The sequence below is a fragment of the Apteryx mantelli genome, chromosome 2 (assembly GCF_036417845.1).
Source record: "Apteryx mantelli isolate bAptMan1 chromosome 2, bAptMan1.hap1, whole genome shotgun sequence".
Lineage (NCBI taxonomy): Eukaryota > Metazoa > Chordata > Aves > Apterygiformes > Apterygidae > Apteryx > Apteryx mantelli.
The window spans coordinates 69023407-69035294 of record NC_089979.1 but is presented as its reverse complement, the minus strand read 5'-3'; positions in this window follow the sequence as shown (position 1 = coordinate 69035294).

Below are 11888 nucleotides of genomic sequence, written 5' to 3'. Positions count from 1 at the left end.
GGTTAATATTCAAACATCACTTCCTCCAGGCTCAAGAGCGGTGCATCCCTATGAGTAGGAAGTCAAGCAAAGGAGGCAGGAGACCTGCATGGATGAGCAAGGAGCTCCTGGCAAAACTCAACCAGAAGAAGGAAGTATACAGAAAGTGGAAAGGGGGACAGGTCACTTGGGAGGAATATAGGAACGTTGTCAGAGTATGCAGGGATGCGACGAGGAAGGCTAAGGCCCATTTGGAATTAAATCTGGCAAGAGATGTCAAGGACAGCAAGAAGGGCTTCTTCAAATACATCAGCAGCAAGAGGAAGACTAGGGAAAATGTGGAGCCTTTGCTGAAAGGGGTGGGTGCCCTGGTGACGAAGGATACAGAGAAGGCAGAGTTACTGAATGCCGCCTTTGCTTCAGTCTTTACTGCTCAGGCCAGCCCTCAGGAACCCCAGATCCTGGAGGCAAGAGAGAAAGTCTGGAGAAAGGAACACTTTCCCTTGGTGGAGGAGGAGTGGGTTAGAGATCATTTAAGCAAACTTGACACCCACAAATCCATGGGCCCCGATCGGATGCACCCACGAGTGCTGAGGGAGCTGGCGGACATTATTGCTAAGCCACTCTCCATCATCTTTGAAAGGTCATGGAGAACAGGAGAGGTGCCTGAGGACTGGAAGAAAGCCAGTGTCACCCCAGTCTTCAAAAAGGGCAAGAAGGAGGACCCAGGGAACTACAGGCCAGTCAGCCTCACCTCCATCCCTGGAAAGGTGATGGAGCAGCTCATCCTGGAAGCCATCTCCAAGCATGTGGAGGAAAAGAAGGTGATCAGGAGTAGTCAGCATGGCTTCACCAAGGGGAAATCATGCCTAACCAATCTGATAGCCTTCTATGATGGAATGACTGGCTGGGTAGATGAGGGGAGAGCAGTGGATGTTGTCTACCTAGACTTCAGCAAGGCTTTTGACACTGTCTCCCATAGCATCCTCATAGGCAAGCTCAGGAAGTGTGGGTTAGATGAGGGGACAGGGAGGTGGATTGAGAACTGGCTGAATGGCAGAGCTCAGAGAGTTGTGATCAGCGACGCAGAGTCTAGTTGGAGGCCTGTAGCTAGCGGTGTCCCCCAGGGGTCAGTCCTGGGTCCAGTCTTGTTCAACTTCTTCATCAATGACCTGGATGAAGGCACAGAGTGCACCCTCAGCAAGTTTGCTGACGATACAAAACTGGGAGGAGTGGCTGATACGCCAGAGGGCTGTGCTGCCATTCAGAGGGACCTGGACAGGCTGGAGAGGTGGGCAGAGAGGAACCTCATGAAGTTCAACAAAGGCAGGTGCAGGGTCCTGCACCTGGGGAGGAATAACCCCATGCAGCAGTACAGGTTGGGGGTTGACCTGCTGGAAAGCAGCTCTGCGGAGAAGGACCTGGGAGTGCTGGTGGACACCAAGTTAAGCATGAGGCAGCAATGTGCCCTTGTGGCCAAGAAGGCCAGTGGTATCCTGGGGTGCATCAGGAAGAGTGTTGCCAGCAGGTTGAGGGAGGTGATTCTCCCCCTCTACTCAGCCCTGGTGAGGCCACATCTGGAGTACTGCGTCCAGTTCTGGGCTCCCCAGTACAAGAGGGATGTGGCACTACTGGAGCAAGTCCAGCGAAGGGCTACAAAGATGATTAGGGGACTGGAGCATCTCTCTTATGAGGAAAGGCTGAGAGAGCTTGGCCTGTTTTGCTTGGAGAAGAGAAGGCTGAGAGGAGATCTTATCAATGTGTACAAGTATCTGAAGGGAGGGTGTCGAGAGGATGGGACCAGACTCTTTTCATTGGTGCCCAGCGACAGGACGCGAGGCAATGGGCACAAACTGAAACACAGACACTTCCATCTGAACATGAGGAAAAACTTTTTCACTGTGAGGGTGACAGAGCACTGGAACAGGTTGCCCAGAGAGGTGGTGGAGTCTCCTCTGGAGATATTCAAAACGCGCCTGGATCCAATCCTGTGCAATGTGCTCTAGGTGACCCTGCTTGAGCAGGGGGGTTGGACTAGATGATCTCCAGAGGTCCCTTCCAACCTCAGCGATTCTGTGATTCTGTGTTAGCAGGCATGAAAACAACATTAATCTCATTGTACATCTCCATCAGAGCTCTTGGGTGGCTAGGTGCATTGTCAATGAGCAGTAACATTTTGAAAGGAATCTTTTTTTCTGAGCAGTAGGTCTCAACAGTGGGCTTAAAGTATTCAGTAAACCATGTTGTAAACAAACATGTGCTGTCATCCAGGCTTTGTTGTTCCATTTATAGAGCACAGGCAGAGCAGATTGAGCATAATTCTTAAAGAGCCTAGGATTTTCAGAATGGTAAATGAGCATTGGCTTCAACTTAAAGTCACCAGCTGCATTAGCCCCTAACAAGAGAGTCAGCCTGTCTTTTGAAGCTTTTAAGCCAGGCATGGACTTCTCCTCTCTAGCTATGAAAGTCCTAGATGGCATCTTCTTCCAATAGAAGGCTGTTTCATCTACATTGAAAATCTGTTGTTTAGTGTAGCCACCTTCATCAATTCTCTTAGCTAGATCTTCTGGATACCTTGCTGCTTCACCTGACACTTTTATGTTATGGAGATGGCTTCTTTCCTTAAACCTCCTGAACTAACCTCTGCTAGCTTCCAACTTTTCTTCTGCAGCCTCCTCACCTCTCTCAGCCTTCTTAGAGTTGAAGAGAGTTCAGGCCTTGCTCTGGATGAAGCTTTGGCTTAAGGGAACATTGTGGCTGGTTTGATCTTCTATCTAGACCACTAAAACTTTCTCCATGTCAGCAAGAAAGCTGTTTTGCTTTCTTATCATTTGTGTGTTCACTGGAGTAGCACTTTGAATTTCCTTCAAGAACTTTTCCTTTGCATTCACAGCTTGGCTGTTTGGTGCAGGAGGCCCAGCTTTCAGCCTGTCTCTGCTTTCGACACGCCTTCCTCACTATGCTTAATCATTTTTAGCTTTTGATTTAAAGTGAGAGATATGTCACTCTTCCTTTCACTTAATAACCCTACAATGGCCTCTAAGTGTCAATTGCCCTAATTTCAATATTGTTGTCTCTCAGGGAATAGGGAGGCCCGAGGCGAGGGAGAGAGACAGGAACAGCTCGTCAGTGGAGCAGTCAGAACACACACAACATTTATCGATTAAGTTCACCGTCTTATGGGTGCAGTTCATGGCGCCCCAAAAACAATTACTATAGTAACAAAGATCACAGATCACCATAACAGATTAATAATAATGAAAAAGTTTGAAATATTGCAAGAATTACCAAGCATGACAGAGACATGAAGTAAGCGCATGCTGTTGGAAAAATGGTGCCAATAGACTTGCTCAACACAGGTTGCCACAAACCTTCAATTTGTAAAAATTACAATATCTGCAAAGCACAATAAAATGAGGTATGCCTGTACCTTCTTGTACAAGCCTGGATCCATGGAACTACTGGAATGAGTAGTGCATAGGACCAAACTTAGACCTTATTCTGACAGTATGTTAGATCCCAATCTCAGCTGGCAAGTTCACCAACAAGTTCGCAAGAGAGAGAAAGAATTGCTGTGTTGGTTTATTTGGCAGAAGTCTGCATAAAAAGAAAGTATCAGAACATCGCATTGCTAGAATTTAAATAGCATCTAATGACTAAGTATGGCAACATTGTCAATGAAATAACAGGTTATAATTAGAAGCACATGTAAATGCCCTAACAAATTTAATTATGAAGTATGTTATGTTTTCCCTAGAGCCAGTATTTAAGAATTAGTAAAAGCATGCTTGCTTCTTTCTAATACTGGCTCATTCATGGAGAGTGCAAGTGTTTCTCCCAGCTGGAGATGACATTTTGTCCAGGCTTCCAATTAAATTCTAACTGGTTGCTACAAGAAGGCCAAAAAACAGGAAGCTATGTCTTGCTGTTAGACACCATAGGACAGACAGTATTTCAGAATGATAAAGTAAAGCCCATTTCATTTATTTTTCTTTTTAAAAACCACACTACGCTGGGACATCTCCTTTCTAATGAATTAGTAGCCTAACAGGTTGTAACAGTGTAACATCCTATTATTTCTTCTCCTTACTAAAAGACACGATGAGGATGAAATATTATGCGTTAGTTGCACTGTCATATAGCCAGAACAATCACCGGTGGAGTTATTCTGGGCATATGCTGGGTGGGACTTCCTTAAGGTCCAATTGAGGACTGAACTCCTTCCACTCGCATTTTTAAAGTGCCTCACTGGATGTTGTTTACCAGTTCTTTAGTTAGATGTAGTACTCCTTTTGGTTACCCTGCAGTTTTTCTCTAGCATGACAATGCCTAAGGGCCATCACCACTGTTATTGCTGTTTTGCTGAATTTGCAGAATTCCACTGAAACAGATGTCAGTGATTCACTACTCCAGCAATAAATACAGACTGCTAACAAGGATCTGTCGACAAATTGCAAAACATCCCACAGCTGCAGTTGTTCAATAAAATACTGCCACAACAACCCTGGCAGGAGCTGCTATCACTTTTAATTAAATGTTCAAATTAAGTACCTTCATTTTTTTAAGTAGGTGTTCCACGGCTGCTGAAGAGAATAGTTGTCTTGGGTCACGGAAACTTTGACATGTTTTGAAAATGAGGTGCCTTAACCAAACACACAGGTAATAACATAACCAAACATACTAAAAGCAGCATATGGCTCTGCATTCTGTGCCAAAATCTGTTACCTGCTAGCTGTACATGTCACCCAGTTCCCTAAATCCATTCCTTTCTCTTATCTCCAAGTCTGGCAAGCTGTTCTAACCAGATCTGCATTGATTCTGGCTTTCAGTAGCTATACTAGAAGGCCTCTGTGGTTTCAGCTCCATAAGATGTTGACAGATAAAGATCTGGACAGGAGATCAGAAATCAAAAAAGCTGTGGTGTGGTGCAGACTTTGATGGATTGCTGTATATACACAGTTTGTGATACCTTGATTTTCTGCAGAGTATATTTGACCTGATTTATGTAACCTTGGAGTACTGTAAAGCTTTAGTCATGTAAGCATCTTGGGAACAACAGATGAAGTGGTGCTGTGTATTCTGCCAGCAAAAATGGTATTATTGGCAAAGTGAACAAGTATCACACTCAACAGCAGTGCATGAGATAGAACATGGGAAGACGTGCTACCTCCTTCAGATTAGAGCTGCCTCCTCCCCCTAATTGTTACCTAGGAGCCCCAGTCATGAAGAAAGGACTACTCTTAAGAAATTAACTCTTAAGAAGAAATCAGAGGAAATTTGCAATGAAAAAGGTTACATTCTTTTTTGTTTCTGACTGTTCCCCCCCCCCCCCCCCAAGCATTCACTTTTCCATCCCCAAGGACAGGTCACATGTGGTTAAAGTTTGAATTGCAAACACTTGGGAGAAATTTTTATTGGTTAAAACAAACCTACATCTCACAACTAGCACTGCCATTATCCTAAAATAAAATACAAATATTTCTTTTGCATGCAGATTAATTAAAAATCAGATGTTATTTATTTAAACCACACTTAGATTTTGGTGCAAATTTAAGCTGGCCTCATTCTCTGTACAGTCAGATAACAGAAAATGCAAAGAAAGGTTAACACATTCGATGCCAGAGCATTGTCTTCATTAGATGCTAGGTGTCACAGAGCTGAAAGCTAATGGGTGCTAAAAACAGTTTTCTTTGCCCACCATGAAAGTTTAGAATGAACACTGTAGCTAGAAATGTTTCGTTACAAATAATGTTTTGAACCCAGTCTGTGTATACTGAGTGCTGTGGCACACCTAGAGGTACATTTCCCATGAGAAGTATAGCGAGTAAATTTAAAGTGATTAATTAACTGAAGGCTCTTTCTGAATATTTGGACCTTTTCAGGTGCTGCATGTTACTTGATGCCTTTGACTTTTGATGATGTTGCTGGGACATGAGAGCACTCTGCTGTTCCCTGAATTGGGTCCCCATGAATGGGCCCATTGATTGCTTTAGTTACCCAAATGTAACCGAGTCCATTTCTGTGCCCATTCCTCGTTTCAGGGGAGCGGCTACTAGTGCTGTGTACCCATACATACACACACACACGCTCTCTCTCATCACTCCTAAGCATGTCTTTGAATACTTACTGCAAACAGCAACATGTTTTGCCATTTCTTTTATCTCAGCTACTCTGATCATGTGTTATAGCAGAACCACAGCCTAGAGTTCTGGCTGACATTTTGTCCTAATCTTTGCACATTTTTACTAGTAATGTGGCCATGTTCCATGTGTTGTTACAGGCTGAAAATTACTGTCTGAAAGTTAGCCCACAGCAAAGCTGGCCTTTACCACTTTAACCTCTGGTTCTAAGATTATGAAAATTGATTAGGCCTTTCATGATGAAAGGCCTTTTCTCCAGCAACCTTCTCTCTTTTTCACAGTGTCCTGTTCATGAACTACTTTAAAGCCCATTGCTGAAAGGCCCTAGAGAAGTTCAAATGATTTCACGGCAGCATATGCAGAATTTCCTCATAGATTACTGGCAAGAGGAGAATCTGGCAGGGCAGAAATAACAAACAGCAAGAGAGAGAGCTATTTTCAGTTCTTACTACTCAGAAGATTGCTATATGGTTTTCTACTGAATTACACTGTGGCCTGCTCATAGATGTTGTGTCATTAGTACCATCCCATTTTGCATGGTTATTAGTGAGATTTCCCTTCTCCCAAGTACTAGAAGCATTAAACTCCCAGTGAGGTTCTGGGGTCCAAAGAAGTCTTCCTACTTAAAAGTATTTAAAATATGAAAAAAATCCTACTTCCCTTGATTGCATTTCTGAAGCAGAGAAAGAGAGGGAGCTTAAGAAAGAACCAAAAATAGGAAGTAATACTAGAATTTTTGCAAAGCCTCAACAATGCTTCTCAAGTCTACCCATAGCAAAGACTTAATTTAGTTTTAGTTCTACAAGATGATTTAAGATGCATCCCAAAATGAAGGCATCTTGACTCCACTTCCTCAGAATACCCTAAGGGCTTTCATTTCCCTGGGGAATTCAACTGACTTTTTCCTCTCTCAGGCATCCCAGTAGCACCATGATGTAAGTATACATATTACATGCTACTTACCTGAGGTAACGTGTGCAGCCAGAGCCCGTGACAGCAAGGCAGACATGCCTCTAGCACTGAGGCACTCCATTTTGCACAGTAATCCACTATCAACCTGTCTTCACTGCTGCCATTAAGCAGAGTGACTTTCCTGTGCCCCTGGCCAGTATCCTTGCTCCCGGGTCTTTGCAGTTTCCCCAGCTTCAGTCACCTCCCAGATCAGGTGCAGCTGCAGGAGCCTCCTTCCTCCAAACTACATTACCAGAGTGGGGCCACCTGGCTCTTGGCTGATACCAAGTCTCAGTGAACCTGCAGCTGAAGCAGGCAAAAGCTGTGATGTGGGTTTCCTGGAGAAACTTCCACTTATACTAAGTGTTGAGGTTACATACACTAGACAGCAGTGCAGAGAGAAGCTAGAGGGATCAGAGTCAGCATCAAGGTCCTGCTCTGTAATTAGCAGGAAGCCTCTGTTACAGGAGCTCAGCTGTAAGAGCAGGTTCAGGGAAGGGTTGTTTTCACAGGCTTTCAAGGCTGGCTGCAGTGTCAAATTGTAGACTCTCTTCCTGAAAATAAACTAGTATGAGCATGAGGTAGGAGGGAGCACAGAGGAGAGTCCCTCTTCTCTTTGCCCTCACAGGAAGAAGAATCTAGTTAGGTTCTTTGAAAAAACATCTTAAACAGCTTTTTACAGTAGTAACTCTAGGTGCTGCTTCAGTTGTGGGTAGATGCAGCGCTGCTTTGCTTGTCCACATATGCTTTTCCCCTAGTCACTGCTTCAGAGACTGCATTGCTGAGGTGAAGCAGCCATGGAGGGCCATGGAAGCACCCAGAAACACACCTGGACAAGTGCAGTTGGTGACTGATCCTAAAGCAACAAGTAATTCTGCCCCACAACAGTCCTCTCATATGTCTTGAGCAAACACATGCACACCACTGGACAGTGGTAGTCCTACTGCTCAGCATGTAGGAGAAACACCTCCTGCTTGCTTAGTATAAATCAGAATATACCTTTCAGGACTGGTGTGTTTGAGTGTGTGTGTGGGGATATCAAATAATCTAAAATAACCTCCCCAATGACACAGTTCTCAGCTAGGTACTAGGAAAGATACCAGCTTGCCCACATTGAGAAAGCCTAGAGCTTCAGACTGGCTGGCAGAGCACAAGTCAATGCCTCTGCAGGAGTTGTCTATGGGCATGCTTTGGGCTCTGGAGGAGGCTACACTGAAAAAACACCAGTGTCTTTTCCTGCCAGCATCCATACTTCAAAATCACAGGCACAGACTGGGACTGTACGTCATCAACAGAGCTGTTAGCTCAGGAATCCCAGCTGTGCTAAACCTGCTGTTATTTTAGGAATATTTCCAATTTCTATAATCCTGCGAGCCAACATGGCACATATCACCTGGGAATAAGGAAATATTGTGGTCTGCCATCAAATCTGCAGATGTCAGTGGTCACCAGTTTCCAGAGAGTCATAACAATCTGCTTCTGCACATTTGTTTCCCTGCTTTCCTGTGTGCACACAGGAGGGCAGGAGCAAGGAGAGGGCTGAGGCTCACTGGGGTGAGGCTGGAGGTCAAACCCAAACTCAGGAATTTCAGAGCATGTTGAGGACCTGAAGTTCAAAGGTGACCAAAGAGCGACATGGCACTACTGAACTTCAGGATATATACAGCCAGACAACACATCATCTCCACAGGCCAGCTACAGCACAAGCACTAGACACAGTCTAAGATGGAGGTACCTAGAAAAATAATGTCACCCCACTCGCAGGTAAGATACCTGCCTTTTTTTTCCCTCCCTCACAATCTTCCCCCTTCCCTAAACCTTGGACCATTCCTTTCAAAACACTCAGCTCTTCTCCTGTTTGTGACATGAGGAAGGTCTTCTCCATCCCCAAATGATCAAACCATGGCTCTTCCACTTCTCTTACTTTAACAGAGGGAACATGGTTGGAGAGCAAAAGCAGCATTTTCTTTCCTGCCTCAGCTTCACTGCTGTAGCACAGGTGCAGTGAGACTCACTCCTGTGCAGGTTATGACAATTACTACCAAGGAAAGGGACTGGAGAGGGAAAGCACTTTCCCCAGCTCCTAGGTAGGAGAGCTAAAATGAGCTAGATGACCAGAAGATACCGGTCTCCACATTAGTTGCACAGTTTTTACTCACTTTTCTTCCTGATGTTGGCTCCTAAGGGTGCCAGAGTTCTCAGAAATTCCAGTGTAGCTCATTTAGCCTCAGTCCAGCAGTTAGAGAAGTCTTGATTAACCGGTACAATGCTTCCTCCCATCCTTTTCTTTTCCTGCATTATCAGAGTGGATGACAAAAGATGGTGCCTCTTAGATTGTTTGATAGAAAGCGCCAGTTGTTCCGAACTAGTGCTGTGTGTGCCCTTTTGCTTGCTGAATCCACAGTTAGTCCAACTAACTGTTAGTCCCTGGAATTTCCAAAAGTGGTGTTTTCTTTCACATGTTGCTTAAATCCCAGTCTCTGCAGAAATACCTGCAGGAAAAAGCATATGTGATTCCCTGACCTGGAGGCTTTGGGAGCAGTGAGGAAAAAGTTTTGAGTAAAGTTTTGCCCCTTGCCTTCTTTACTAGTTGAATCTTGATGTGTCTAATTTTGTTTGAGAATGACATTTTTCAGTGAAACAGGGCAAAACACTATCATTTTAATAGCGTCAACAGCAAATCAGTTCTCATTGTGCTCACTGCCTAAAGGCCTATGTGTATGTATACACACACAAACACATTGGTGTATACACATCAATGCTGGGTATTTTGTGACAGCTGGATAATGGCAAACCAATACTTTTATTCCTTTCTCTTTACCAGTTTGAATTTCAGTATCAGTACATATGCTGAGACACACTCCAGCCAGGTTCCATATCCTGCTTTGGTGTGGAAGAATGGTTAAGCGAAAAGGGGCATGATCTCTTAGAAGTGAGCAATCCTGTCTTCACGATGGAGGGAGGGCCCCACGTGTATGCGAGCTGTCCTTGAACATTCCTAGACCGTTACAGAAGGGGGAAGGCAAGTAGTGGTAAACAAGTCAGGGAGGGTGCCAACAGACCCCTCCACATGAACAGCAACCTTGCACCAATCATATATCCGCTTTAGGCGCGTGAACAGAGACTGTAAACCAATCATAGAGCTATTGCTAGCACATGCTCTATCGCCTGTCTATATATACTCTGTAACAGCTTGAATAAAGGGGAGAACGATCATACTCACATTGAGACTCCGTCGTTATTCCAGGTCCGTCTCCCACTCCGACACTTTGGGACAGTAGGTTTCCACCTAGTCCTGGTATCTTGAAACAACACCCATGTTCTCATGGGCTACAGCTTTGTACCTTAGACTTTGAGAAAGCCAACCTGCTGGTTCCCCTTCCACCCAAGGCATCCTTGACCTTCTCTGCTAATGACAGTGGAAGATTTTGATCTTCCCCAAACCTTAGTGCTTTGGAGGGAGCACGTGGACTCCACACATGAGAGTCAATTCCCCAGCGGGGTGGCTGTGCTGCTCTCTCCCGGCCAGTCATTGTTTCAAGGATTACCTTTAAAGGCTTCACCTTTAAAGTAAAAGCTAGGGAGCAAGGCAAGGAAGCAGCAACTTGGACAAAACAGATGGAGACCCCTCCCCCCCCCCCGATCCTTCTGTAAAATTGGACATTTCGGGCCAGCTCTAGAAATCAGTGCCACAGGAGCGAGTGTGGGGAGGAGTTGAGGGAGGAGGAAGGAGAGGGATAAACCAGCAGGGAGCAAAGTTCAGTCGGCCAGTGGGACAGGACGTTACCCTGTAAAGCACAGGAAGAACAGGGCAATTCCTAACTCAGGGATGGTTCAAAGGTAATTGGGAGGAGAAATGGGCTGGGCACATAACTTGCACCCTTCAGAGGCCAAGCACCAAGTGTTTGCAGGTCACCTATTTCATAGGTAATCACTTTCTAGCCACATAAGCTCAGCCTCTAAATTTTTATTTTATGCCTCACAACAGACCCCCACACCCTTTGAACATGAGTTTTCCATCAGTCTCATAGACTTATGAGAGGAGGGGAGATTTCTAAGGCCAATGGGTGGGAGCAGGAAGAATGAGATCTGCCACTTTCCTCCTTCATAAATCTTATTTCCATCCTCTCACTCCACCCAGAGGTACCTCAGGAGTCCTGCTTCATCAGATTTCCTTGTTTGGGGCAGAGCTGCCAAACTGACTAGTTTTCTTTTAACCTGTTCCTGCTCAATGGTGAGGAATCAGCTCTTCACCAGAGAAAGTAATTGAGGGAGTCTCAACCGCTGTCATTAAGATCCAAGAGGCTAAAAGCAGGAAAGTAGAAGCAGTTTAGACTCTTGGATACATCTCTCTGATTCTGAATTTGGTTCACTTCTCTACCAGAAAGAATCCCACGAGGACTTAAGAAGATGCAGATGCTCAAATGCTCTACAATTCCCTGGCATCTAGAATTGGATACGCAACTCAGATGATTCTTTGGCTCATCATCCTGTGAAATGCATTTTATTCAAAGAAAGCATTTAAAATGCAACTAAGGCAGCTCCAGCAGGCTAAAACAAAGGTTTTCTTTTTTTGACACATGCATGTGGCTTTCGAATACATCCTGAAGATTTCACAGCCATATACATTTATGCAAAAATAAAACTATAATGGCAGAAACCTACTTCATTTATACAGAAAATGACTGATATATTGTTAATCACCATAACGTGCCATAAGAAAGACACTTATGTGATCATGGGGCTACAAAAAAAAAAAAAAAAGACAAAGAACTCTGACCTAACACCTGCACAGGAAAATCAGCACCAATGTACTTT